This window comes from Dermacentor andersoni, chromosome 1 (genome assembly GCF_023375885.2).
Source record: "Dermacentor andersoni chromosome 1, qqDerAnde1_hic_scaffold, whole genome shotgun sequence".
Lineage (NCBI taxonomy): Eukaryota > Metazoa > Arthropoda > Arachnida > Ixodida > Ixodidae > Dermacentor > Dermacentor andersoni.
In genome coordinates this window covers 16,916,549-16,943,981 of record NC_092814.1, presented here as the reverse complement: position 1 = coordinate 16,943,981, position 27,433 = coordinate 16,916,549, and positions in this window count along the sequence as shown.

The window sequence follows — 27,433 nt, the reverse complement described above, 5'->3', positions numbered from 1 at the left end:
GCTTCACGCACGTGGATAACTGCCATAGGAGACGACTTTGGAAACTAACTGCAAGTACTGTATATGTCGTACCAAAGGGTGTACCTGGCCTGGTGGCCAGTAAATGTGACGTAATATTGCGAGCAGCTTCGGCCATAGCATGCTAACGGACGACGACACAGACTGAAGTGACTAGCGCAAGAGGCAGGGGACACTAAAGACGCTACAAGGACAAGCGCCCAGTCGGAAGCTTGCGCTTATCCTTGTCGCCTCTTTAGTGTCCCGTGTCCACTCTTGCGCTAGTCATTTTAGCATGGAATACCAACTAGCCCGGTTTCACACCCTGCCACGACACAGGGACAGTTTGCTCAACTCTTGTGCCGTGACTTTTGTGTCAAGGTGAAAAACCAACATATCCATGTATATGTCTTAATACTTAAGCACATCTAGATTTGCAGCTGCGGCGGTAGCCCATGAGTGCGCATTGAAAAGTCGTTAGTGAAATAATTGTGTGCGCCTGAACGAATTCGATAGGGGAAAATCAAAATCCGTCCACGAGGACGTCTCTAGTAGACGCTGTGCGATGTTCGGACGTTAACAATGTGTGCCTACTGAAGAAAGGCTGCCCCGAAGTGCTTCTGACGGTTAGGCTAGCTTCTTTACTCCGTAGAATGAAAAAGAAAGAAAAAGAAAAGAAAAATAAAAAGCAAGAAAGAAAAAAAGAACCGCATCAAAAGCCCAGAATCAACCATTGCTCGTCGCGACTAAACGCTCTTAGGATGACGAGTAATTTCCAGGCGACGAGCGAATACGCTTTATCAAGAACACTGATAACGCCGGCGGGACAAGCATTGTGGCGAAGTTCAATGCGCAGGGATAGCTTTAATTTTTTTATTTTTGTTTAGTTGACGTCATCACGCGTCACCGCGGGAAGTTTGAAAAGTTGAAGGTCAGTACGCCACGTGGTGGCACTCACGCGAACTAAACCCTTGTGTCCAGAAAAGCTGGATACGGTGTGCGGAACTGCTCGAGCGCACGACGGTACGCGCCGCGACGGCAGCGGTCTTTCGACATGCCGCGAAACGGCGGGCCTCCTGCAATCTTTGTTGACTGCATGCCGCTAGACAAGTAGCTATGCCTGCACGGTAGTAGCGGCCATCTGTCCGTTTAGCAATTGATAAATAACTGGTGCAATGCATATGAGCTCGCAGTAACGTACGTGCGAATCGCGCTGCAGCGCGAGATCGTGCGCTGCTCGCTTGATGTAGCTTTTAATGACATCGCTCGAACATCGATGTGCTGCAATCAATACTACCTTGCTGCGCTGCCTCAACGTGCTGGCTTGAGGTCAAGGATGAGCACATTTAACTCTCTAACCTGTGCTGCTCGTAGTGGGGTAGTGAATTGTCACCGAATCAGCCCGACCATTTGTGGTCATTTGCACACACTGGTCACTTCACCAGTTCGCACCAGTCGAATTGTGAATTGTCGCTGTGGCCGGGTCTCTAATTGTGAATCACCAGCCATGCCTGCTGCTATGTCGGTCTGCCGTCGGGACTGTAGGTGCAAAAGACCGAATTTTAGAACGCAGATAATCAAGTAAGCTTCAATACAGGCGAGGCAATCAGCATGGCGCGAAGTTTCGCTTACCCAGCGCGACGAACTGCAGCTAACCAGGGCGCCCGACGCTCCGCTTCGTGAGGCCTTGAAGGAAAACGGTAGAATCTGATGTTGGGATTCGGACCTTCTTGTTCATTGCAGCCTACGACGCAGAAGTAACGACGGTGACACTTTTTTTGAGGCTGAGTTAGGTCTCTCCGGATCGGTGTCACCGATTCCTTCTGCTTCCAGCATTACGTCTCACGGAGAGTCCGTTTTCGTTAAACTATAGGCAGCGGCTAGCTCGCAGCGTAGTCTGTGAGAAGTGACGATCCTTTTCGCACTCGCAACAGGGCAGAAAAAAAGTGCGAATCGACGTAAAACTCGGGCTAGAAACATGCTTCGCCACAGCCAGGGCTCAGTAGTACCCAAGCCGGTACTACCCAGATAACGTTTCGCGCGCCGCCACCAGGCGCTGCAACTACGTCAAACGTCAAACTCCAGCGGAAGACGCCCATTGCTACCGTCTGGTAGTGTGTGAGCGGGTGTCCAGATGATATCGACACTTTTGTGGTGGTTATTAGCTAATTTTAGGAGTCATAGTGCCTCTGGAGAGATTCGACCCTTGGCGAAGTTTCGTATGACCGTCTGGAAATCACTGACGATTATGCCAGCTGGTGTTTGTGCTATGGCTAGCGCAATAGCTACTTCCTCTGCGGTTTCTGCGTGTAGCGTGTTGACTGTAGCATTCGTCGTGCATTTTCCCTCTTAATTTATCACCACTGCTGTGTAGGCGCGCTTGTGTCTGTATCTAGCTGCGTCTACAAATGTGGTGTCCTTGCTGTTACCGAATTTCTTCTGTATATTGCTTGCTCTGCTTTCCCGTCTACCCTCATGGTGTGTAGGATGCATATTCTTGAGTATTGGAGGGATGGTTATCATGTCTCTGATGTGTCTGGGCATATCTACTTTGACGCCATGTTCGGTATGATACCTTATACCTAGGCGATCCAATATTTGCCTACCTTCTTTAGTTTTGAACAGGCGTTCGTATTGTGCTATTCGTTGTGCCTCGATTAGCTCATCCAGTGTATTGTGGAGACATAGCTGCAATAGTCTATCGTTGCTGGTGGTGATGGAGAGTATACTATTCTGCTTATTACGAACGTCTGGACTAGTTGAATTAGATTGCCTTCTTTCATTCCACTATGTTTGTTGGCTATTCGTTTAAGTATCCGCATGATTTGAGATGTTACATTGTCTAATTTGCGTATGGTCTCTCAATTGTAGCCGTTACTTTCAATGATGAGGCCAAATACTCTGATCTTGTCAACCTTGGGTATGGGCGTACCTTTTGCCGTAGTTAGGTGAATTTGCGGATTGTTTCGTTCCTCGTAGTTGCGTGGTTTTCGGCCACGTCGCGATGGTACATAAATGAGGAGCTCAGATTTCTCTGCCGAACACGCCAGTCCGGTTCCTGCTAGGTATTGTTCGACTGCTTCTATTGTATGTTGTAATGTGTTTTCAACCTGTCCATCGTTGCCATCGCTCACCCAGAGGGTGATATCGTCAGCGTAGATGGTATGATTGAGGCCATCGATTTCCTGTAGCTTTGCTGGTAATCCAATAAGAACCAGGTTAAACAGCATCGGTGATATTACTGAACCTTGGGGCGCACCTGCGCTTCCGATCTGTAGTTCTTCGGAGTTAAGGTTTCCTATCTTAATGTGTGCCTTTCTGTTGGTAAGGAAGTCTCGTATATAACTGTATACTCGCTGGCCTTGGCCTAGCTCATTTATTCTGTTTAGTGTTGTTTCGTGGGTAACACTGTCAAAAGCTTTCTTTAGGTCCAATCCTAGGATAGCTTTGGTGTTCCGACTTGTGTTATCTATAATTTGATGCTTAAGTTGGAGCATTGCATCCTTTGTGAAGAAATTTCTCCGGAAGCCCAACATTGTAGGCGGGGAACGTCATTATCCTCGAGATAGTTGTTCAGTTTCGTTAGGACAACGTGCTCCGTGAGCTTGCCATGCTAGGATTGGGGGCTCAATCCCATCGCTCGTAAGCCGTTGTCAAGATTGGAGTCCGGCATGAATTAGAAGGTAGCTGGCCCATGCCGTTGTCCAACTTATCCACGCTGAGGACGTTGATGAAGGGAAGGACTGCTTCTCATTGAGAACGAGGAATATGGGTTTATTTACAATATCTATATCAGTCTAGTATGACTGCGAGAGAAAGTACATCAGTCTAACATGACTGCTTGAGAAAGCACATCAGTCTAACATGACTGCTTGAGAAAGTACCCTGAGCATCCGCACAACAGCGGTTTATAAACACTCGGTCCCCCCTCGATCCCAAGGTGACGGAAACGTTCGTACAGTCATCGTAAACAAGCCGCCTCTCCGCGGGACGGCTTACACACACTTCCGCGCAGGTTCACGGTCCGGAGCCGACTCCCAGTTTCAGCCCCTTTTCCCGCAGTAACCGATTTGAACGATTCGAAAAAATGTAAGGGTACTGTAGTGACAAGAATTTGGAAACTGCAGCTTCGGTCACTAGCTCCCCGAATGGTCCACTAATTTTGACTTTGGCCATGGGCAGACACACGCTGTGTTCTACAACCTGTTTGATCCATGCTACTTCTCCGGTGAAGTCATATACCGTCACGTAAGACGGATGGACAATGTCCATCGTGGCGGCACTGTCTCTCAGCACTCGGCATGGTTTGCCATTAACTTGCAGGTCGTGAAGATACGGGCCTAAATGTTCCATATTCTCGTCTTTTTCCTCTACGTAGGAAAAAAACTACACTGGGCTTCTCGCAGTTTACAGCTATATGTCCCAGTTTGTGGCATTTATAACAGTGGATTGGTCTAAAAGATTCGAATTTTCTTTTCTGCTCTTTTTGTACGGTTTCCCCGTTAGTTTTCTCCTCGCTCTTTTCTGCGGGCTTTTCCTCCACGTCTACAGGCTCCAATCGTCTAGTCTGCGAACCCTTTTTGAACGGAAATGGTTTCCGCAGTCCATTTCGACCGTCCCAATTACCGTCCTCGGCGTTCAACTTTGTACGCGTTGCGTACTCTTCGCCTAATTCAGCCGCCCTTTCCACAGTGTTTACATTCCCTGTCTTGCACCCACAGTTTCACAGCTTGGGGGATGGTTTTATAAAACTGCTCTAGACGCATGCATTCAATGACCATATCTCTGCTGTCGTACGCTTCCGCGCTTTTCAGCCACTCGACTAGGTTGGCCTTTAAGCCGTATGCAACCTCCGGATACCCCTCGCTATCTTTCTTGCCTGTGCTCCTAAACCTTTCCCGAAAAGCTTCGGCAGAAAGGCGGTATTTCTTCAGAAGACTGCAGCCTTGACCTTCGCATAATCATATGCATCTTCCGCACTGAGTCTGGCGATTACCTCTGCAGCCTCACACGGCAACATAGACAGCAACCGCTGTGGCCATGTACTCGGACCGAAGTTCATCTTCTCGCAAGTCCTTTAAAAATTGCTTAGGAACAAGCCTATGTCGGTCCCGACCTCAAATGGCTTTAATAGCCTGTCCATGCGGTATGATTCTGCCTCACTTGATTGTCCCAGAGCCCCTTCACTTCCTTGAGACAACTCCAAACGTTTGCTTTCAAGTTCCAGTTGCATATTTCTTAACTCGCGATCTTTATCGCGTTCCTCTCTTTCTCTGTCCCGTTTCTCTCTTTTTTTCAGAAGTTCCAACCCCATTTCGATTTCTTCCTCACTGGCCTGTTCGGAAATTAGCTCCAATAATTCCGATTTTAGCATTTCCTTGCGTACATCTAGGCCCAGTTCCTCACCAACAATCAACAATTCGTCTCTCAGCAGTCTTCTTAACTCCATGATTGCTGCTTTACTGCCTTGATCCTGCTCGCTAAATGTAGCTAGGAAAACAACCTAGCTAACACTCAACAATGTAGCTTCCCTAATGTTTTAAACAGAACAACCACAAAATGAAGCCTAGAGAGTCAAAACAAGAACCAAGCACTCACCACAGACACAGCACCATGTCGCAAAGTCCATCCCACTGCTGTCAGCCAGTTTTTAGGATTGGGGGCTCAATCCCATCGCTCGTAACCCGTTGTCAAGATTGGAGTCCGGCATAAATTAGAAAGTAGCTGGCCCATGCCGTCGTCCAACTTATCCACGCTGAGGACGTTGATGAAGGGAAGGACTGCTTCTCATCGAGAACGAGGAATATGGGTTTATTTACATTATCTATATGAGTCTAGCATGACTGCGAGAGAAAGTACATCAGTCTAACATGACTGCTTGAGAAAGTACCCTGAGCATCCGCACAACAGCAGTTTATAAACACTCGGTCCCCCCTCGGTCCCAAGGTGACGGAAACGTTCGTCCAGTCATCGTAAAGAAGCCGCCTCTCCGCGGGACGGCTTACACAAACACACACTTCCGCACAGGTTCACGGTCCGGAGCCGACGTCAGACGGACTTCGTAGAACTCGGGGCTTGTGTCAGGAAAGGTGCCTTTTATTCCCCGAGCTGACCCCCGCAGCGCGGCCGGGTGCCCATTGTCTTGCGTCTTGAACGGCGCGTGGGAATTAGCCTCGAACTACGTTCCCGCGAGCACTCCCCCGCTCGCGGCAGACCAGGGCGGCGGTGGCGGGCTCAGTAACAATAGTTGGTCCGCTGATCGCATTCTGTCGCAACGGCGACGAGGCTAGAGCGTAACGGTGGCGTTCCAAGAAAGTTGACGCCGCTGTCGCAACTGGCTGGCAAAACTTGCACCTCAGCTGGGCCGTTCTTAACAGCCCACACAGGACGTGAGTGAAATGGGTTTCAGGTTCTCCAACTCTAGCCGCTTGCATGGTTTATAGGTATTAGAATAATCTGGGCCGTTTTCCATTGTTGTGGTAATGTAATGGATTGCCAGCATTCGTTCAGTACTCTTTAAGTTGTTCTAGAGAGGCTATTAGATTCGTCGGATGGTCCTACCGCTGTCGACCAGATGTAGGAGTCGTCGGACTATCTCGCCGCTGCCACCATTTGAAGGAGATGAAGGTCGTAGCTGTAGAGATGAACTTGGGACGACAGGACTGGGCGAGCAGGCTTTAATTGCAGGATTTACATTTAAAACAGGACATACATTGGCAGACTAGCGCGACTCCCATATGGAGCCCGCAAAACTAACATACAGCAAACAGTTTACGAGCACACAGCTCACTAGTACATTTCTAGTATGACAGAGCACTCAGCTCCCGACAACGAGCACGACACGAGCACACCCTAGCAGCCGGCAAACGCTGCTTATAAGCTCTCCGCTTGACGTCATAGTTTGACGTCATCGTTCGGTCGTGGACGGAGCACGAATGGTCGGGAAGGTTCGTCCAAGCATTGTAAACTTGCCGCCGCCCCGCACTATCGTTTACGCCCACACACACGCAAACACACAGGTGCGAACCCATACACACAAAGGCTCCGGAGTCGACGACCGAGGGCTTCGTAGAACTGTGCTCCGTCTCGGGTGGTGCGGCCAAGTACCAATTTCCTGAGTTGATCGCGCGCCACGTGGCTTCCGGTCATCCGCAGTTCTCGGTACCGCCCAGCTTTCAGTGCCGACGTCAGAGGGCTTCGTAGAACTGCTTTGTCCCGGGTGGCTCGGCCAAGTACCAATTTCCGGAGTTGATCGCGCGCCACGTGGCTGCCTGCCGACCGCAGCTCTCGGAAGGGCGCCCCGATTGGTGGGCTTGGAACACGTGCAGCGGGCTGAAAGCTGGCACGTTGCCACCCCGTATGACCATTCTTAACAAGGCATAATCGAGATTTCGGATCGTCTTGTTTGTTATTTTTCCAGCCCGGCGCAGGTGTAGTGTTAAAGGGACCCTGAAACGATTTTGACGATTTTCTACAAACGTACTGAGTTGTTAGAGTAGGTCATTCTGATCATTAATTGACACATCTAAGTGCTCTGCGCAAAGCGTGTAATTTATTATAAGGTTTTAAAAATGCACATCGCTGCCGATCTCAGCACACTGCTCGGCGGAATTTTAAGCCGCCCCTACCCATATGACCGAAATCACCCATATGACGTCAGTGGGGCGAGCTATCCGATTGGCTGACCAGGGCGCGTGATCGATAATTTTTCCAACTTTATGGTAAACAAATGATCTTTGTAATAGTTGAAATGTTAGTTAATTTGTTTTTATAAAAAGAAACATAGAGAGAATGCACAAGAACAATTTTTCAGTACACCTAAGCACTTCCGGCACACAGCAAGTGTCGTCTGCTTGTGTTGTTACAACGTGCTCCGTCTTTGACGAGAGCTCCGCCGTCAGTATCGCTTTGTCTTTTCGCGATAACTTTGATTCGACTTTGTTGCGTTGTGGACTGCAGACGTAGCGACTGGCAATATGTCAAGCTGTGACATCGTGTCCTTCTGCAAGCCAGTACACGAGCTGACTGGCTGCAGAGCATCGGACTGCCACTATCCGATCGGCGCCAGGATTTGTGCGATAGCGGCCGTCACTTTACACCGGAAGATTACTAACGCAATAGCGTTTCGCGAGTCCGGTATTAGGGTAAACGCAAGCGCAAGGGGACAGGGCCTGGCCGTGTCCCCTTGCGTATCGTTTGAGGTGATGAACAGAAGCGCAAAGGTGAATGGTCTGCACGGTGCAGCCACCTGGTGGCATAGAGCTCAACCACACACAGTAGCAGTAACAAAATATATTCTTCTTTGCTGCTGGTGTAAATTTTTCGCAGGAGTGTAATCGTTAACACGTTGTTTTTGTAAATGTTTAAAATATTTTACACTTGGTTAGAGCAATATTAGCTCTTTCTTTGGCTGGTTAAGCTCTGCGCCAACGGCTGGCTGGACCGTGGAGGCAGGCACCCGTATTAGGCAGCTCACGTACGTCTACGCTAAAGTTCCTTCATCAACTTGAGTTTATGCCTCCATCGTTCCGTCGAAATATTCAGCTAGTGTGTGATTACCGGAATACCAGACACGTTCGGCACTACGACAGAATGCTTGCAACGCACGCTGCTTCGATAGCTTTCGCTTGGGGTCGACGGCCAAGCGGCTAACGGAGAGGTTTCTCGCGGTCGAGGGCGGGCTCCAAAACAACCGGAAGTGGACGATGTGACGTCGCATCGTGACGCAGAGCCAGTGAAGGCGGAGCTTAGCCCCGATCGCTCGGCGAACGAGTTGAGGAGGAAAAGCATGGCTAGGGAGGAGGGTAATTTGTAATCGCTTGTAGCTCCATTAATACGTAACGCTTCACTTAAATTGTGGTGCGAATGTTCTACTTAAGCTGTACCCTACGCGTTTACAAAATTTGTCCGAACCGTTTCAGGGGCCCTTTAAGCTTTTGTAGAGTTGCTCTCAATTCCGCCTCGCTAATCTCTTCGTCTAATTGTCTGTTTTTGGTGCCTGTTTAATCTGGGTGAATTGTTGGCTTAGCTCGAAATAAATACCTTGCGGCTATCTCATCGTTAAAAGCTGCTTCAGTTTTGTCATATGCATGTAAGATTTTGTTTAAGTTTTGTCTGTGCGTGGCTTTACTTTCCTCAGGATTCAAAAGGTGGCTGAGGAAGTTCCATGTTCTGGACAATCCTAATTGATTATCCATATTGGTGCATGTTGCTTCCCATTGTTGGTTACAGAGCTGTTGGGAGTATGCTCTATATCTCTGTTAAAGGGAAGCTGAAACGGTTTTCAATTTCCATGAATTGCTGGGGTTGGTGTTAAGAATGGCCGTACGGGGTGGCAACGTGCCAGCTTTCAGCCCGCTGCACGTGTTCCAAGCCCACCAGTCGGGGCGCCCTTCCGAGAACTGCGGCCGGCCGGCAGCCGCGTGGCGCGCGATCAACTCCGGAAATTGGTACTTGGCCGAGCCACCCGGGACAAAGCAGTTCTACGAAGCCCTCTGACGTCGGCACTGAAAGCTGGGCGCTACCGAGAACTGCGGATGACCGGCAGCCACGTGGCGCGCGGTCAGCTCAGGCATGTGGTACTCCGCCGCGCCACCCGAGACGGAGCACAGTTCTACGAAGCGCTCGGTCGTTGACTCCGGAGCCTTAGTGCGGGGCGGCGGCAAGTTTACAATGCTTGGACGAACCTTCCCGACCATTCCTGCTCCGTCCCCGCCGAACGATGACGTCGAACTATGACGTCAAGCGGAGAGCTTATAAGCAGCGTTTGCCGGCTGCTAGGGTGTGCTCGTGTCGTGATCGTTGTCGGGAGCTGAGTGCTCTGTCATACTAGAAATGTACTAGTGAGCTGTGTGCTCGTAAACTGTTTGCTGTATGTTAGTTTTGCGGGCTCCATATGGGAGTCGCGCTAGTCTGCCAATGTATCCTGCTTAAACTGTTAATATGTAAATAAATCCTGTTCACCGAGTTCCTGTCTACGACCTTCATCTCCTTCAAATGGTGGCAGCGGCGAGATAGTCCGACGACTCCTACATCTGGTCGACAGCGGTAGGACCGTCCGACGAATATAATATTGGGAAGAACAGACCTATTAATTTGCGGTTCTGAAAATTTTTCTTTGTATTGTCATATAAGAGGCCGAAATCGCTTTCTAAATCCGCCCCCGCGGACACGCCCCCGTCGCTTCCCGGAGCGCCGGGTAAGGAGGCAGCCGGAGGAGAGAACCGACGTCATTCCCGGGGACCGTACTGCCAGACCGGCGTGCTGGCATGTGCTGGAATGTTTCTTTCCGTCCTGCGCGTTACTAAACGACGTTACGAGAGAGCTGCCGCCGCTCACGTTTGCTTTCATTTGTGATTTTCGTGAACTGTGCTTCCTTTCTGTGCTGCGTGAGTGCCTACAGCCAAGGGCGCCCAACATGCCCTCGTTCTGTGCAGCATTCGGCTGTGCGAACACAGGTGGGCTAGACTATGTGGTGTTTCACATGTTCCCGAAGGACAAGAAACTTTCAGCGCAGTGGGTCCGTGCGGTGAGGAGAGATAATTTCTTGTCGACGAAATCAGCTGTGCTGTGTTCGGACCATTTCCGCGACAGTGATTATCATCGGAGCTTGACAACGATGCGGGCAATCGGTATTCCAATTAAATCGGCGTGACTGAAGGCCGCCGTTGTTCCGTCTATATTCTCCCACAAGAGAAACACCTCGCCACTTCCAAGAGCGGCCTTCGCCAAGAGGAGAAAGGGTGAGGTAAGAGTTTTAATGCGCACACGGGCAATTTTTTAAACGGATGATCACCTGAGTGTCGAACAAACGGCCTTACAGCGGCCTATGACGAAGCGAGGTGGAGGCACAGCCGGGAATATGCACATGCGTGCAAAGTGCTTGCCGTTTTCATCCTGTTTTTCCACTCCGCTTTGTCACGGAACACTGCACTACGGCTGTTTGTTCGGCGCTGTTTTGGTACGGTGAAATAACTGGCCGGGGGTACGCTTGCGCATTCAGTGATATTTGCTATTCGTCTTACCACGTGGTGCCCGCAGGTTTAGCTGTTCAGCATTGGTGTCCAAATCGCACGACATAAGGCGTTACGGTAATATTTTCATGCTCGCGTTAGAGTAGTTGAACTCGGCGTGTAAAAACTTCGTTCAGTAGATTTCGCACCCACAGCTTGCTACCAGCAGCGAAATGCCGCAAAAACGAGCGTCGGCACAGCCGCGCCCGTGGCAAGGCGAACGGGCTCAAATAATGAAGTAACGTTGTGAGGTATTGAACTTGTCAGCGTTCGACGTGGTCTAGCCCAATACAGGCATCGCTGCTGGACAAAAAATGTTTTCTTGCCTTTAACTAGCTATGCATCACGCATGGCAAAATTATTATTTGAAAGTAAATATAATACATTACTCATTACTTTCTTATTACGCTCATTGATTTGAATTACATTACCAATTACCGCTTTCAAAAAAGTAATGGTATTACTTTACGATTGCTTCCAAAAAGTTTTCATTGATACAAGAAGCAAAAAGCAAAGTATAAAGGGACGCCAACCTTTCTTCAAGGTAACATACACTTGCCAACATTTCATGCCCTCCCCCCCCCCCCCCATGTGCCTCCACGACACCTCACGACATTACCAACGTTCTGGCGCCGTACACAGCTTACTGGTGCATATTTAACGCAATTAATAAATTACTCTAGCCATGAAATTACAGACACCGAATAATTCACATTACTAAATCTCTAGACAACTAATCCATCACATAAATTACTGAAAAAGTATTCAATTGCTGTAAGTAATCCAACTGTTGTCATGTTTGCTGATATGCATGATGTGCTGAAATTCATGACATCCATGCCTTGCACTCTTTCAGGTTCTAGCAGAGTACCTTGAGAACCGAGCCCCTGATGAACCTGTTCCACTATCATCACCAATCGAAGAGGTTGAAGCAGCCAGCGTGACCCAGGCAGATAATGTTGGAGTTTGAAGTAGCCAAACGCGGTACTTATGTTCGCGATCGTGTATCAACACGCAAAAAACCACGGAACTTTAGACAAGCAGCGGCAAGGTGCATGACATCGCGGAATTGCACCCGTGTTTACAATCTAATCAGACGTTAGTGCTTCGGCATTCTTCCAGCAGCAAATTCCCAGTGACACTTTAGCGCGTTTTTTCTCCCGTCATTGGAACGTGCAGCTACATGAAAAGACATATGTACCAGCTAAGATTTCCAACGCGCGAGAAGGTGCACACATCGCTCTCGCTGTTGGCACACTCAACATCGTCGTTGCCCCCGTTGCCGCCATCGTTTTCTGTATCGGCAGTCGGTTCGAACATGTACGGCGAAAATACAAGCTCTCCGAAACAGCGAGAACGTTCCATAATGCTTACAACTCAGCTGTGAAGCTAGAACAGAACAGCTTGCTACGTTCTGAAACGGCGGCGCGGACCGGCGATCCCCGTGAATGACGTCAAAGCGGTCCCGACCAATCACGGGCAACAGCGGCGTTCGCGCGATGCCCTGAGGCGCTGGTGCGTGTTTTCTTGCAAAAAACAGCCGCTTGCGTTTGTTTCCGCCCTTTTTAAACGAGATATTCGTGTAGTGTGGACTCAAAAGTGTAGAATGCCGCAGGGAACTCACTCTTTTTCGAAAAGTGTTTCAGCTTCCCTTTAAGCCGGGCCAGCCTGCGCGGGAGCGTCCTGTTGTGTCTCTGAGTTTTCCATCTCCTCAAGAGACATTCTTTAGCTTCCCACATATGTAAGAGTTTACTGCCTGCCTGTTCCATTTGCGCTTCCTGGGGGATTACTTTTGTGGCTGCGTTAACACCTTGCTTAAGCTGCGTGCTCCAGTCCACGATGTCTGCGATAGTATTATCATTTTACTTGCGAATTTGTCTGAGTTTGTTCCAGTCTGCAATTTTGAGTTGTTTGCCCTTAGATTTGCGGGGCCCTGCTGTAACAGTGATTTCGAGGATGTTATGATCGCTGCCTAGATCCTGTTGGGTGTTAATCCATTTCGCATCCCTAATGTTCTTTGTAAAGGTGAGATCTGGCGTAGTGTCCACACTAACACTAGACCCCCGCCTCGTAGGTGTTGACGGGTCTGTGATGAGGGTAAGGCCTTCTTGTTGTGCGTCTAGCCATATTTGTCTACCTTTTCAAATTTGTATCCCCATGCCGCGTGTTGAGCTTTGATATTGATATCCCCCCCAATCACTAAGGCTCTGCCTTCTCTGATAGTGAGAGTCTTGCGGAGAAGTAATCGGAAATTGGGACGTTTGTTTCTTGGGTTACTATAAACATTAAGGAGAAATAAACTTTGATTGCTTTTTCTGGTAGGTATTAACTCGATTAATATATTGTCTACATCCGCAGTGCCTGTATCATGCTGAACGATCGTGTAGGCACGTTTGACTAGAGTGCTGACAGCTCTCGTCTCTCCGTCGGCACTACAGAATGATCTATAGCCAGGTAATTTGGCCTTACAGTGTGGCTCCTGTAGCATTATGACATCAGGATGTTCCTTATTAATTAGTTGTTGATGTAAGTGGGATCTTTCTAGTGAATCGGCGACAATTCCATTGCCAGATAGTATAATGGTCGTGTCGATCCATGGTGGCAGTTAGTTTTCCGGTTCCCTCCACCGTAGGTGGCGAGGGTTTATTATATGGTTTACTGGTTGTTTTGATGGGGCCGCCTCCACTGGTTTGTAGTCCCCACGACTTCATACGATATTCAATGTAGGTAAATTTTGTAGCGATTGTGTTAAATTGTTGTTGTACTTGCGTCATAATAGCCTGTGTAGTTTGCTGGGTAATTTGCGTGCCCAGGTCTTTAAAGCATGTATCTATGATGTCTAGTTTGTTTTCTGGAATGTCAATTTGGCTTTCAAGTTAATTCTGTCTTTTCTCAAGAGGTTTAACGGACTTGGTCTTTTTAACTGTGATCGTCTCATCGTCCGTGGCTTTGCGCATGGCTGGCGTGTTAGCCGCTTCTTCCATACCCGCCTCTTTTTCCTTAATACTATCTATTGCAATACCCCGCCCGTTTTTAAGAGTAATGTTTTCTTTCCGCAGTCTACTGTTTTCTTCTTCTAGAGCGACAATCTGCTGATGTTCTAGCATCATTTGTTTCATCTTTGCTAGTTCTTTTTCTAACTCTCTATTTCCAGTGTTAGGTGCAGCCTCTGCCTCCGCGCGCGCCCCGGAAGCTACGTCAGCCCAGCTCACCTGTGATGGGGGTCCGGTGGTGTAGTCCCCGGTAGTGCCCTTGCTGTTGCCAGTGGTGTGTGGTGGCTTGATTGGGCTGCCATTGCGGGGTCGGGACCTTGACCTCAATCGGTTGCCGGAGCGTGATCTGCTTCTGGCTCTTCTGTTCCTGCTGGTTGTACTTGGACTTTGTTTATCGCCGTAGTTGTCGTATTCCGCTTGTTCCTCTCTCCGGGCACGTTCCCATCTTCGTCTTTTGACGAGGTATGGAATACGGTACCTTGCTTGGCATCGTTTATCCCCGGTCGGGTGGTCTTTTCCACATAGTTGGCATTCTGCTTTGCATTCGTGGTTTTGCTTTGGATTCTTGGTGCCGCAACTCCGACAAATTTTATCAGTAGGATTGGGGCATACGTCCGCTCGGTGACCAAGTCTTCCGCATTTGTAACAGATGTCAAATTGTTTCTTGTAAAATGCGCATCGAACGAGCGCAGCTCCATAGTTCACATAGCTAGGGACGTAATATCCATCAAAAATGACGATTACGTTGTTTGTATTGCCCATACGCTTGGCGTAGAGGACGCTGGGGTTGCGTGGAGTGACCAGCTTCCTAACGATGTCTTCCGGGCTTTCATCGGCAGAGATACCTCGGATGACTCCTTTCGAGGTGTTCTCCGGTACTGAGCGATAGGTACAGGCTTCATATTCCTTGCTGCCAATGCTCAGACAGGTTATTGCTACTGAAATGGGGTTTATTGCAGCTCGTCGGGGTATCGCAGGTAGCTCTAGTTCACGAGTCCTAGCGCTTCGCATCAACAGCCCGAGCTCGTGTCTCGCGCCGCAGCGGTGGCAGTCCGCACAGTGCCACATGCATATTGCCCACTACAACTACAGTGCCACAGGCATATTACCCACTACAACTTCCCCCGCGGCGAAGAGGAGCCATCCTGGCTACCTAAGGCGACGATACGATAAGGGGGTCGTGGTACGGCTTCAGGCGGCTGACGTGAACGGTCTCGCGGCCACGGCGGCGTTTGTCCGAAGATGGCGTCACCGGTTCGACCACATAATTCACAGGCGAAGTACACGCGACGATCCGGTACGGACCTTGATATTTCGGAGCAAGCTTTGGGCTAAGGCCTGGAGCTTGGAAGGGCAGCCGAAGCCAGACGTGAGAGTCCACGGCGAAGGACTGTGTGGGCTGATCGTTGTCGTGGCGATCTTTGTGGATTCCTTGGGTATCCGACGTGAACGAGCGAGCCAGTTGGCGGCACTCTTCAGCATGGCGAGCAACTTCGGAAAGAGGGGTGAATTCAGAGGCATCCGGGTGATATGGTAGTACGGTGTCGAGGGTAGTGGATGGTTCACGCCCATAAAGAAGGAAAAATGGTGAGAAGCCTGTGGTAGCCTGAACGGCGGTATTGTATGCGTACGTCACAAAAGGGAGGACATCGTCCCAATTGGAATGATCAGACGCAACATACATGGTGAGCATGTCCCCAAGAGTGCGGTTGAATCGTTCCGTTAGACCGTTAGTTTGTGGGTGATACGCCGTAGTGGTGCGGTGAATAGTGCGGCACGCGGCGAGTAGCTCATTAATAACTTCGGACAAGAAGACACGGCCTCGGTCACTGAGCAGTTCTCGCGGTGCGCCGTGCCGTAAGACGAAATGCCGTAAGATGAATGCGGCCACGTCGCGAGCAGCAGCCGAAGCAAGTGCAGCAGTTTCAGCATATCTGGTCAGGTGGTCTACGGCGACAATTATCCAACGATTTCCGTTAGCACTGCATGGAAGAGGCCCATAAAGGTCGATGCCAACCCGATCAAAAGGGCGTGCAGGACAGGGTAAAGGTTGCAGAGGGCCTGTCGCATGAGAAGATGTCTTCCGTCGCTGACAAGCTGCACATGATCGAATGTATTTGCGGACATAAGAATACATGCCGCGCCAGTAGTACCGCTGGCGGAGCCGCTCGTAGGTTTTCAGGACGCCAGCATGAGCTTGTTGTGGGTCTGCATGGAAATACGTGCATACGTCGGAACGCAAATGGCGAGGGATGACTAGCAGCCATTTGCGACCGTTTGGCTGATAGTTTCGGCGGTACAAGATGGCGTCCCGTAGCACGAAGTGGGTGGCTTGGCGACGAAGGGCTCGAGGGCATGTAGACGTTGAAGAACTGCTATGAATGTCAATGAGAGAGACAATCCACGGATCTTTTCTCTGTTCAGACGGCATGTCAGTAACAGCAAGCGTAGCAACCGGGCACTGTACGGATGAAGGTGGCGTTTCGTCGGATCGCATGGGCGAACGGGAGAGCGCATCTGCATCAGAATGTTGGCGCCCGGATCGATAAATGACGCGAATGTCAAATTCTTGGAGCCGAAGAGCCCAACGTCCGAGACGCCCCGACGGGTCTTTCAGTGACGCAAGCCAGCACAGCGCGTGGTGGTCTGTCACAACGTCGAACGGACGGCCATACAAGTAAGGGCGAAATTTGTTTAAGGCCCAAACTATAGCCAAACATTCTTTTTCCGTGACAGAATAATTGGTTTCTGCCTTCGTGAGGGCACGACTCGCATATGCAACCACATATTCTGGAAAGCCAGGCTTCCGTTGTGCAAGGACGGCTCCAAGACCAACGCCGCTGGCGTCGGTATGAACTTCAGTCGGTGCACTCGGGTCGTAGTGGCGTAGAACAGGCGGTGAGGTAAGCCGACGACGCAGAGTGGTGAAGGCTTGGTCACATGCCGGAGTCCAGTCGCGAAGGTCACCAGGGCCAGCCAGGAGCTTCGTCAGGGGAGCGATGATGCAGGCAAAATTGCGCACAAAGCGTCGAAAATAAGAGCACAGACCGACAAAACTTCGGAGCTCTTTCACTGTAGTTGGCCGCGGAAATTCTGCGACAGCACGAAGTTTGTCAGGGTCGGGAAGGACGCCGTCTTTGGACACGACATGGCCAAGTATGGTAAGCTGGCGGGCTCCGAAGCGGCACTTTTTCAAGTTAAGTTGAAGGCCGGCGGTGGTAAGGCAAGTAAGGACTTCGCGTAGACGAGAGAGGTGAGTGGTGAAATCAGGGGAGAAAACTACCACGTCGTCTAAATAACACAAGCAGGTCTTCCATTTGAGGCCTCGTAGAATATTGTCCATCATCCTTTCGAAAGTCGCGGGTGCATTGCAGAGACCGAATGGCATTACTGTAAACTCATACAGGCCATCAGGCGTAATGAAAGCTGTCTTCGAGCGGTCGGATTCATCCACTGGCACTTGCCAATAGCCCGATCGCAAGTCCAAAGAAGAAAAGAATTCGGCACCATGAAGACAATCCAGGGCGTCATCTATGCGTGGTAGAGGATAGACATCTTTTCGTGTAATCTTGTTGAGGCGACGATAGTCCACACAGAAACGAATCGAGCCATCTTTTTTTCTTAATGAGTACTACAGGAGACGACCAAGGGCTGCAGGATGGCTTGATAACACCACGTTCAAGCATGTCTTCAACTTGCTCGGCGATGACACGACGCTCGGTGGATGACACGCGGTACGGACGCTGGCGTAATGGTGCGTGATGTCCCGTGTCAATGTGGTGAGAGACGGTACTTGTACGGCCTAATGATGCTTGGTTGCAGTCAAAAGAGGCATGAAAAGAATTTAAAAGAGTAATAAGCCGCTCACGTTGCGTCGGCTCGAGGTCATCGGCAATAGAGCGACAAAAAACATCCGGTGGGACTCGGTTAGATGACACATGGGGCGTCAGTGCTGTTACGTTGGCAGTATCGACGTCGTCGGCCATGGGGAAATGCACAATAGCGTCAGCGTCCACAGACTCGATGGTACCAATAGTCTCGCCACAGTGCAAAGCCAAAGTGTACGAATTTGGGTTAGAAATCAGTATTTCTGCAGCCCCATGGTGAACCGTGAGGAGGGCGAAAGGCAACAATATAGGCTGGTGGCGAATGAAGACGGCAGCGGGTGAAAACATGACCGTCGCTTCGGCAAGCGATGCGCATGAAAGAGGGACAAATACCGCGCTGTGAGGGGGAAGGTCGGTATCTGAAGCTACACAGATCCTGGTAACATCATGAACTTGAAAGTCGTGAGATGGCAAATCGCACAGAACGGAGAACTGAACCTCAGCACGTGCACAGTCAATGACGGCGTGATGGCGCGACAGAAAATCCCAACCGAGAATCACATCGTGGGAGCAACAAGTTAGCACAAAGAAATCAATCGAATACAAAATGTCTCGAATCAGCACCCTGGCAGTGCACATAGCGACTGGCTGAACTTGTTGTGCACTGGCTGTTCTAAGCAATAGTACCGAAGGCATCATGGTCACTTTCCGTAATTGACGGCAAAGTTTCTCACTAATCACGGATACAGCAGCACCTGTATCGACGAGCGCAAGACATTTGATGCCATCAACAGACACTTCAATAACGTTAGCGGGGGAAAAACGAGGACTTGGATGTTCCGACGATGACGCAGTTCGTGCCTCAGGAACTGCGGAAATCAGTTTTCCGCCTCAGTAGTAATGGCACTGGGCCTACGACGCATGGGTGAGAGTGAGCGCCGACGAGGTGAAGGCGAGCGACGAGTATTGTAGAACTGTGACTGCGGTGCTGGTATGTCATCAGCAGCGTAGACTTCCGGTGGTGGTCGCTGAGGCACACGGAATGGTCGGAAGCCGGAGCTGGGTGGTCGCGCGGTGCCCACGAAGGCCGGCAAGCGCCGGCGGCAGAAGCGCGCTACATGTCCCGGTGTACCACAGGCAAAGCATATTGGGCGGTTGTCAGGAGTGCGCCAAGGATTTGTGCCTTGCTGCTGTGCGCTGAAAAAGGGAGCCACCTGCTGGCGAGGCGAAGGCGGATGAGAGAACACCGGCTGGAGAGGCGCTGAAGGCGGAGGAGAGAATCCCGGCAAACGAGGCGCCCGTGCAGCGGCTTCAGCATACGTCAGAGGCGCGGCCACGGGAGCCGGCTGACACGGAGGTGGAAGAGCTTCGGTCACTTGCTCTTGAATTATCTGTCGGATCGCTGGAGCCAAATATTGAGAAGGCTTCTCCGTGGTCGGCAAAATCGAGAGCTGTCGCGCGACCTCCTCGCGCACAAATTCTTTTATTTGCGTCAGCAAAGTTGTGTGGTTGTCGCCAATAACCAATGCTGCTAACGAGTCTTCCGTAGGCGGTGGGCGCCGAGCTAAGATGCGTTGTTTCCGTAGCTCGTCAAAACTTTGGCACAAATTGATAACTTCGGCCACGGTACGCGGATCCTTCGCTAACAACATCTGAAATGCGTCCTCATCAATGCCTTTCATAATGTGTTTTATCTTGTCCTGTTCCGCCATTGACGGATTCACGCGCTTACACAGGTCAATGACATCTTCGATGTAACTTGTGAACGTTTCACCGTGATGTTGCGCGCGCCCCCGTAAGCGTTGTTCTGCGCGAAGCTTGCGGACAGCGGGGCGCCCGAACACTTCTGTGAAACTTGTCTTGAATCTGCTCCACGTTGTGAAATCGTGTTCGTGGTTTCGGAACCAGAGGTTCGCGACGCCGGTTAAGTAAAACAGCACGTTGTGCAACTTGGTGACGTCGTCCCACTTGTTATGCTGGCTCACCCTTTCGTAAGATGACAACCAATCCTCCACGTCATGATCATCGGTGCCGCTAAAGATGGCAGGATCACGCTGGCGCAATGCACCGGAAACGATGACCGTCGGAGGCTGTGGTGCATCTTCCTGGGTGGTTTCGTCAGGCATGGTCGCAGCAGTCGGTAGCGTCCGGCTTCGGAGTTCCAGTTTTCCAGGTTACCCCGCAGCTCCACCAAATGAAATGGGGTTTATTGCAGCTCGTCGGGGTATCGCAGGTAGCTCTAGTTCACGAGTCCTAGCGCTTCGCATCAACAGCCCGAGCTCGTGTCTCGCGCCGCAGCGGTGGCAGTCCGCACAGTGCCACATGCATATTGCCCACTACAACTACAGTGCCACAGGCATATTACCCACTACACTACGTATTTTCGGGCTCTTTCTTTCGATGTTGTGCTGAGGACTATAATGTTCTACTTCTGATTGAGGCAAATGTTATCTTCTTCATCCGCTGTGCGTTCAACATTTGCAGCACGTCGTACGCTGTGGTAGATGCGGTCTGCACCATGTTCGGTCACGTTGAGTCCGCCTCTTTGTCTAATAATGATCCTGTAGTCGTCCACTGGTAAGTGTGGCATGCGGCTTGCGATGATTAATTGTCGAATCTGCCGATTGCCCTTTTTCTTGTTTCAAGTAGCTTCGTGAGCTCGCTGAAGTGGTGTTTTATCACTTCGATTATTTCTTTTAATTTCGAACCAATGGCCTTCGTCCAATACTTCTGGTTGAATATCTTCGCAGTCTACGCTTACCATCTCCATGTTTAGCGTTAATGCTCTGCGAGAGCCGGGTAGAGGGGTTTTATCCGGCTCTGATCGCGGCGTTAGGCTCAGCACGTCAGCCGCCGTGGCTGGTGATACATGGCGACGGGGATGCTCTCGCTAGGCTTAGGCTTCCTGGTCGGCATGGCAAGCTGTTTGAAATGATTTCTGGAACTGGCCCACCTGGTTGATTAGGTGCCCAGGTGATCGCTGGGTCTTCCTGCTTCTCCTGAATGTGAATTTCGTGGTTCCAGTCGAAAAAGCACCGGCAATAATTCGAAGTTTAGGGAGCCGACGTGAAACGCTTCCGCTTTCCGTCGTATTCTGTTAGTCTTTTGTTAGTTATTAGGAACGTATTACTTTTCGTTTTAATAGTGTCGGGTTAGGAAAGCAATTTTTTTCAAAGGCTTTTTGCGCGCACATAGAGTGTAGCTTTTTTTTTTTTTTTTTAGGTTTCAAATACCACTCTAGGAATTTAGTTTAGAGAAAAGCGGTCAGCAGAGCCGAGTACGTTTCGCATTAGAGGCGCCGGTACTGGCAGGTGGCACTGACCGAACGACCAACTCAGCCTGCAGCGCTGATCCCTTTGACTATTTCAATCGCTGTGATGAATCCCGTGGTTCAAAAGGTCGCCCTCTTCTTTCGCTTTGGCGACTTGTGAATCACGCGCCACGTGGAATTTTTAGTTCGGAAAGGCGGAGTTGAAGACGTGGCGGGACACGTTACCGGAGGAGGATCCCAATTTTTCGAATTCCGCCATAACCGTACCGTGACCCGTCTGACAGCGGTCTTGGGGCCGTTTTGAGAGGGAGGGACAAAGGTGGCTGAAAGTAGCCTACTCATTGTCTGGCACGTGTTTGAATTAATTGCCCGTTGTGACGGCTGTGAAGTATGTCTCATAGATGGTCGCCTACTGCGACAGGGTGACTGCATATTCGTCAGGATGACTCAGTCGAGCCCCCAGGAGCTGCATGGTCTAGTTTTCCGTCCGGGAGGGTCCATAATTGAACCCTCCCGGACGGAATTGGACCAATTGGACCAGCCACGCCGCTATTGGACCAAGAGCGGCGTGGCTGGGGCGACGGGTACTGACGGCGCTGAGGAGACTGAGAGCGAGCAGGACGACGGTCATCGACGGATACGCCTGAGGTAGGAGGCATATGACGAGGGGAGTAACGGCGCGGGTCGGCATATGGGCGAGGAGACGGGAATGAGCTCGAATGCGGCGACGTCCAGGAGGTGCGGCAGTGGCGTGCGACGTGGCCAATGCGGAGGCAACGGAAGCAAATGGGCATGTCGTCCGGAGTTCTCCACTCGGCAGGGTTGCGGTATCTCGGAGGGGAATACAGATCGCTGTGAGGCGTAGCTGTCGGCACCGGTCGGGCGTCAGGTCGGGAGACGGAGCAGGCAGCAGGAAAACCGAGGTTGGCAAATTCTTGCCGCACAACTGCCTGAATGAGAGAGCTTGCTGGGGCTGTTTGGTCAATGGTGGGGTCAAGTGGGCGTGGATTGAACGGCGTAGGACTTGTAGCCTCGAGCTCGCGGCGAATACGTGTGATGGGCTCGTTTAAGGGTGGTGAAGCGGTAAGGTCGACGCAAGACGACACCGCAGCCGTGTTAAGGAGCCGGAAGAACTGTGGAATGACGCGGCGGCTTTTGGCGAGCTCAAAGCAGCGGCATTCCTTGACAATGACGTTGATGGTGCACACATTGTTGAAGGCCAACAAGTTGAACGCGTCGTCCGCGATCCCTTTGAGTACGTGGCCGACTTTGTCAACCTCGGCCATTTTGTCGTCGACTTTACGGCAAAGAGCGAGCACGTCTTGTGTGTACGAGACATACGATTCAGTAGAAGACTGAACTCGGGTAGCAAGCTCTTTTCTAGCAGCCAGCTGCCGACCGGTGGGATTTCCAAAGAGGTTGCTGAGCTTCTCCTTAAAAGCATCCCAACTAGAGATCTCGTCCTCGTGTGTCTGGAACCAGACACGAGGAGTTCCGCCCAAGTAGAATAGGACATTCGCTAGCATAATGGTAGGGTCCCAGCGGTTGTTTTGTCTAACACGCTCATACAGGTGTAGCCATCCTCAACGTCGACATTGTCTTGGCCGGAGAATATGCCAGGATCACGGGGGTTGGTAACTGTAACGTACGCTGTTGGCGGGGTCGCAGGAGTAGAAGCAGACGAGGTATCGTCACCGGGAGCCATGACGGAAAGCAGGACGGTGCGGCCGCTGCGGAGCTCCGTGGCGAGGACGGGGAACGACACCCTCCACCAAAACGTTACGCGAACGAAGGATTAAGGACTGCAGGCTATTTACAAAGGATAATGCATCACTGGCCAGTCCAGCAGAAAGCTCGAGCCAGAGAGCGGTCGTCGTCTTCGTCGTGGTGCCCGCGTACATCGTCCACAAGAAACACGCAATATGCATGTATCAATATTTTAAAGTTTCAGTGCAAAGCGGGGCAATGAATTTCACAAACGCGGTTGTCCTCAGCTGAGGCGTTTCAGTTATTGGCAGGGCTGACTTGTTTCAGACCCTTGACTTATTCTTTTCTTTTCCTTTTTTTGTCAGTTTCATGAGGTATGTCTTTTCATAAGTGTTTATGCCTCGATAGGGAACATAAAGTGTTTTTGTTTGTTTGTTGTATGTTCTAAACGCATCCTGGTCGACGGATCTAGAGACTCATGGTAGTGACCACCTCCCCACTTACGCTCACTTTAGCTGGTTTCGCCGTTCAGCTTCACGTTGCATTCGTCAAACAGACTGGATTTCATTTAAGACCTCTGTCGACACCGCCTGTCAGAGTATGACATCTCCATCCGTAATAGAGGACATCATTGCCTCTACCCTGCGAGACAAAACTAGCGGTCAGCATACCGATGCACAGATCATCGGTCGACATACAATATAGAATAGGCCCTTCAATAGGCCCTTCGTGCGATACAGAAGAACAAAGTCACCGTCAGATCTTTCGAGCAGTCGCCGAGCTCAACGACATGTTCTTCGACATCTGGAGAAGCTTGACAGAAAGCGTTGGAGGGCTTTCTGTGGATCCCTAGATCCAAGACAGCCTCTATCTAAGATCTGGCGGGTCATACGAAGTCTCCAGGCAGCTCCACAACAAAGACACACATTCCGTGCGGTGGCTCTACATCAACGCCGGACCGAATTGGAGGTAGCAGAGGACTACTGTAAACTCATTGTGAACGCATCTAATGCAGTGACTTCATCCCTTGTAACCATCGCACCCCCGTCACCTGATGAGCGACTCGAAGTACCGTTTACGATGCAAGAGTTTGACACTGCGCTTTCGGTTTCTCGACGCTCATCGGCACCAGGACAAGACGGAATCACGTACGCTGCACTCTGCCATCTTGGCACCGAATCACGACGTCTTCTCCTATCTTTTTACAATACGACGTGGGAGACAGGAAATGTTCCAGATTGTTGGAAATGCAGTCGCGTTGTAGCGCTCCTTAAACCGGGAAAGTGCCCTAACGAGCTTTCCTCCTACAGACCGATCGCCTTAGCCAGTTGCGTCGGCAAAGTAATGGAAAGAATGGTCTTGTCAAGACTGGAATGGTTTCTAGAGAGAAATAATTGCTTTCCTGATTTTATGCACGGATTTAGAAGAGGCCGTTCTTCGATTGACGGAGTGATCGACTTGCTCTCCACTGTTGAACAGGAAAGAAGTAGCCGTCGGTTAGCTGGAGCTGTTTTTCTGGATATTAAGGGTGCATACGACAATGTACTCCATTATGCAATCCTTGATGCGCTGGAAGATTTAGGCATCCGTGGCCGACTATGTGCATGGATTGTTAGCTACCTCAGTGGCCGCACGGTGTATATGCCGACAAGTGATGGCGACACCGGACAGTACCATATACATCGAGGTGTTCCACAAGGGGAAGTTCTCAGTCCAACTCTTTTCAATGTTGCATTGATTGGCGTTGCATCCGAACTTCCTAGCACGGTGAAGATTGGCACATATGCCGACGACATATGCATATGGGCATCTGGAGCCACCCGTCGCCAAATGCGTGCTCGGCTTCAACGCGAAGTGACAATCACAGCTAAGCATCTTCGGCGTCAAGGCCTCCAACAGAAAAACGTCCCGTTATTACATTCACGCGAAAACGAATGACCAGCTATCCGATAATTGTTAATGGCGTAGCGATACCTACGGATACACACCACAGATTCCTTGGCTTAGTCATAGACCGGGGATTATCTTGGTCAAGACACGTCGCCGCACTGAAGTCAAAGCTGAAGAGTTTTGTTCACGTCCTTCGCGTCGTGGCAGGAACAAGATGGGGCCCTTCGGAGTCGTCACTACTCCAATTGTACCACGCACTATTCGTAGGGTATATACGGTACAGCATGCCGGCGCTCTCAAGCATGGGACTTAGCTGTGTGCGTGCGCTGGAGAGCATTCAAGCTCAAGCATTGCGCACATGTTTGGGCCTCCCACGATGCACGTCAACCAATGGAACAATAGCGGAAGCTCGTGCTTGTCCTATTCGGGTATATTTGCTCTGCGAGCCTCTTCGAATGTACCTTCGCTTGTTGACCCGACACAGGCACCATCCTCTGTCATCGCTCCCTACCACCCACCCAGGTTCCAGCTTTTCAAGGACTATATCGCGCCATCAGAGTTTTTGCCGTCAAGATTTTCTCCCGACTGTATTCCGAGAATACCCCCGTGGGTTCTGCCTAAACCTGTCGTTACATTGCAGATCCCTGGAATTAATAAAAAGTCATACGTTGCATCTATTGGCCTCAGGCAACTCACCCTGTTGCACATTTCTACAGAGTACGGAGATACTGTACACGTGTATACCGATGGCTCTGTCACACCATATGCCTCCACTGCAGCCTTCGTCATTCCACATATGGTCATCGCTTGGCGGTTTAAACTAGACCATAGCTCAACATCAACTGCCGCAGAACTTGTTGCTATCCTGGAGGCACTTCGATTTCTCTCCGAGGAGCCTCCTCACGCATGGACGATATTCTGCGATTGCAAGCTAGCTCTTCAAACGATTGACTGTGTACTATGGCTATATTCTATGGCTATAGAAATTACAGAGAGTCTCGACCACGCAACTAGAAATGGCCACAATGTCACCTTTCAGTGGATACCCTCACACTGTGGCGTGATGGGGAACGAACAGGCAGACGCTGAAGCAAAAACTGCTTTAGATAATGCCTGTGAAGTACGCATTCCGTTCTCACGAACAGACACAAACGCCCTACTTCGTCGCGTAAACCGCAACTCTACGTTGGAACACTGGACCCAACCAGATCGACGACACAAGCGATTACACAAATGGGACCACGAAATGAAATTTCGCATGCCTCACAAGTTCAAAAGAAGCCACACGAGCATGATGCACCGGATTCACCTTGGTGTCGCATTCACCAACCGTTATAGACATATGATAGGTGCCAGTGATACTAGCCCAAACTGTGAATGCTGTGAGGTGCCAGAAACACTTGAACATATATTTTGCGTGTGTCCCGCGTACGCGCAAGAACGACAACAACTTGTCTCTTCCATTGCAAATATCCATGAGAGACCGCTATCGGACGAGTTTCTTTTAGGTCCTTGGCCTAATACAACCAGCGAAGCCCTGGTAACAAGAGCCGCTATAGCTTTTCTCCGAGCCACTGGGCTGGACGCACGACTTTAGAGATACCACAACTCTGTGAATTTGTATATACGCATCTCTTCCTTATACCATCATCATTCATCAGCCCTTTCCTTCCCCGTCCCTTTTCCCCAGAGTAGAGTAGCAGGCCAGAGCAAGTTATAGCTCAGGCCGACCTCTCTGCCTTTCTGTAAATAAATTTCTCTCTCTCTCTCTAAACGATCTCAATTTGTTTGTCCTTTGCCTCAGAGCTGCGTGAGTTGCGCCTTCTTTGAGACACGATTGAAACGAAATTGATCAAAACGTTAGTCACACTACCATTTGAACTTTGTTTAGGGTCGTTTCCGCGGCGCTCCTTTTTGGCTGCCTTTCTGGCGCACGCTGGTTATAACCTCGAGATTAGTTATAGGAGAGGGTATGATTACGTAGCATATCTCGGAGAAGGCTTGTGTGCTTACCTCGACGGCTGCTTGGGCGCTGTGCGGATTTGATCGCTAAATGCCAGTTCCCAGCCTACGACCTGCAGCCAACCTTCCCTTCAAGATGGCCATTGCCCCTGGACGTGATCCTCCCAGCGAGCACGGGACTTAGAGCCGGAGCTGAGCCTGCTGAGCGGTCAAGGCCTCTTCAAGGCTCACCGATGAGCTGCCCCCTTTCGAGCCTTCTTCCTGGCGGTGGATGGGCTGTTGTGCTCTGCCGTTCGCCCCACGGCACCCTCCGGTCACGGCTCGCGCGATTAGGGATAATGGGCCGATGAACTCGTCAAAATGGTTCTCAAAACGGATGATTTATGACCAGCGCTGGAATACCTCGGTCAGGATAGGTTTGGGCGATCAGCAAGCATACGGCCATCATTTGTCAGCCGTACCAATTGGCACGTCCACGCCGGTGTCGCGGCCAGTGCAATGATAGGGCCATCACCTGTCAGCCGCCCAAATTGGCATGTCCACGCCGGGGATGGAGTCAGTGTACGATCGGAGACACTGTCCGCCGGACACGCGGCCAGTGCAATGATACCGCCATCACCTGTCTGCCGCCCAAATAGGCATGTCCACGCCGGGGACGGAGTCAGTGTACGATCGGAGACAGTGTACGCCGGAGACGCGGCCAGTACACTGATACAGTGCATCACCAACCAGCCGCCCAAATTGGCATGTCGACGCCGGGGACGGAGTCAGTGT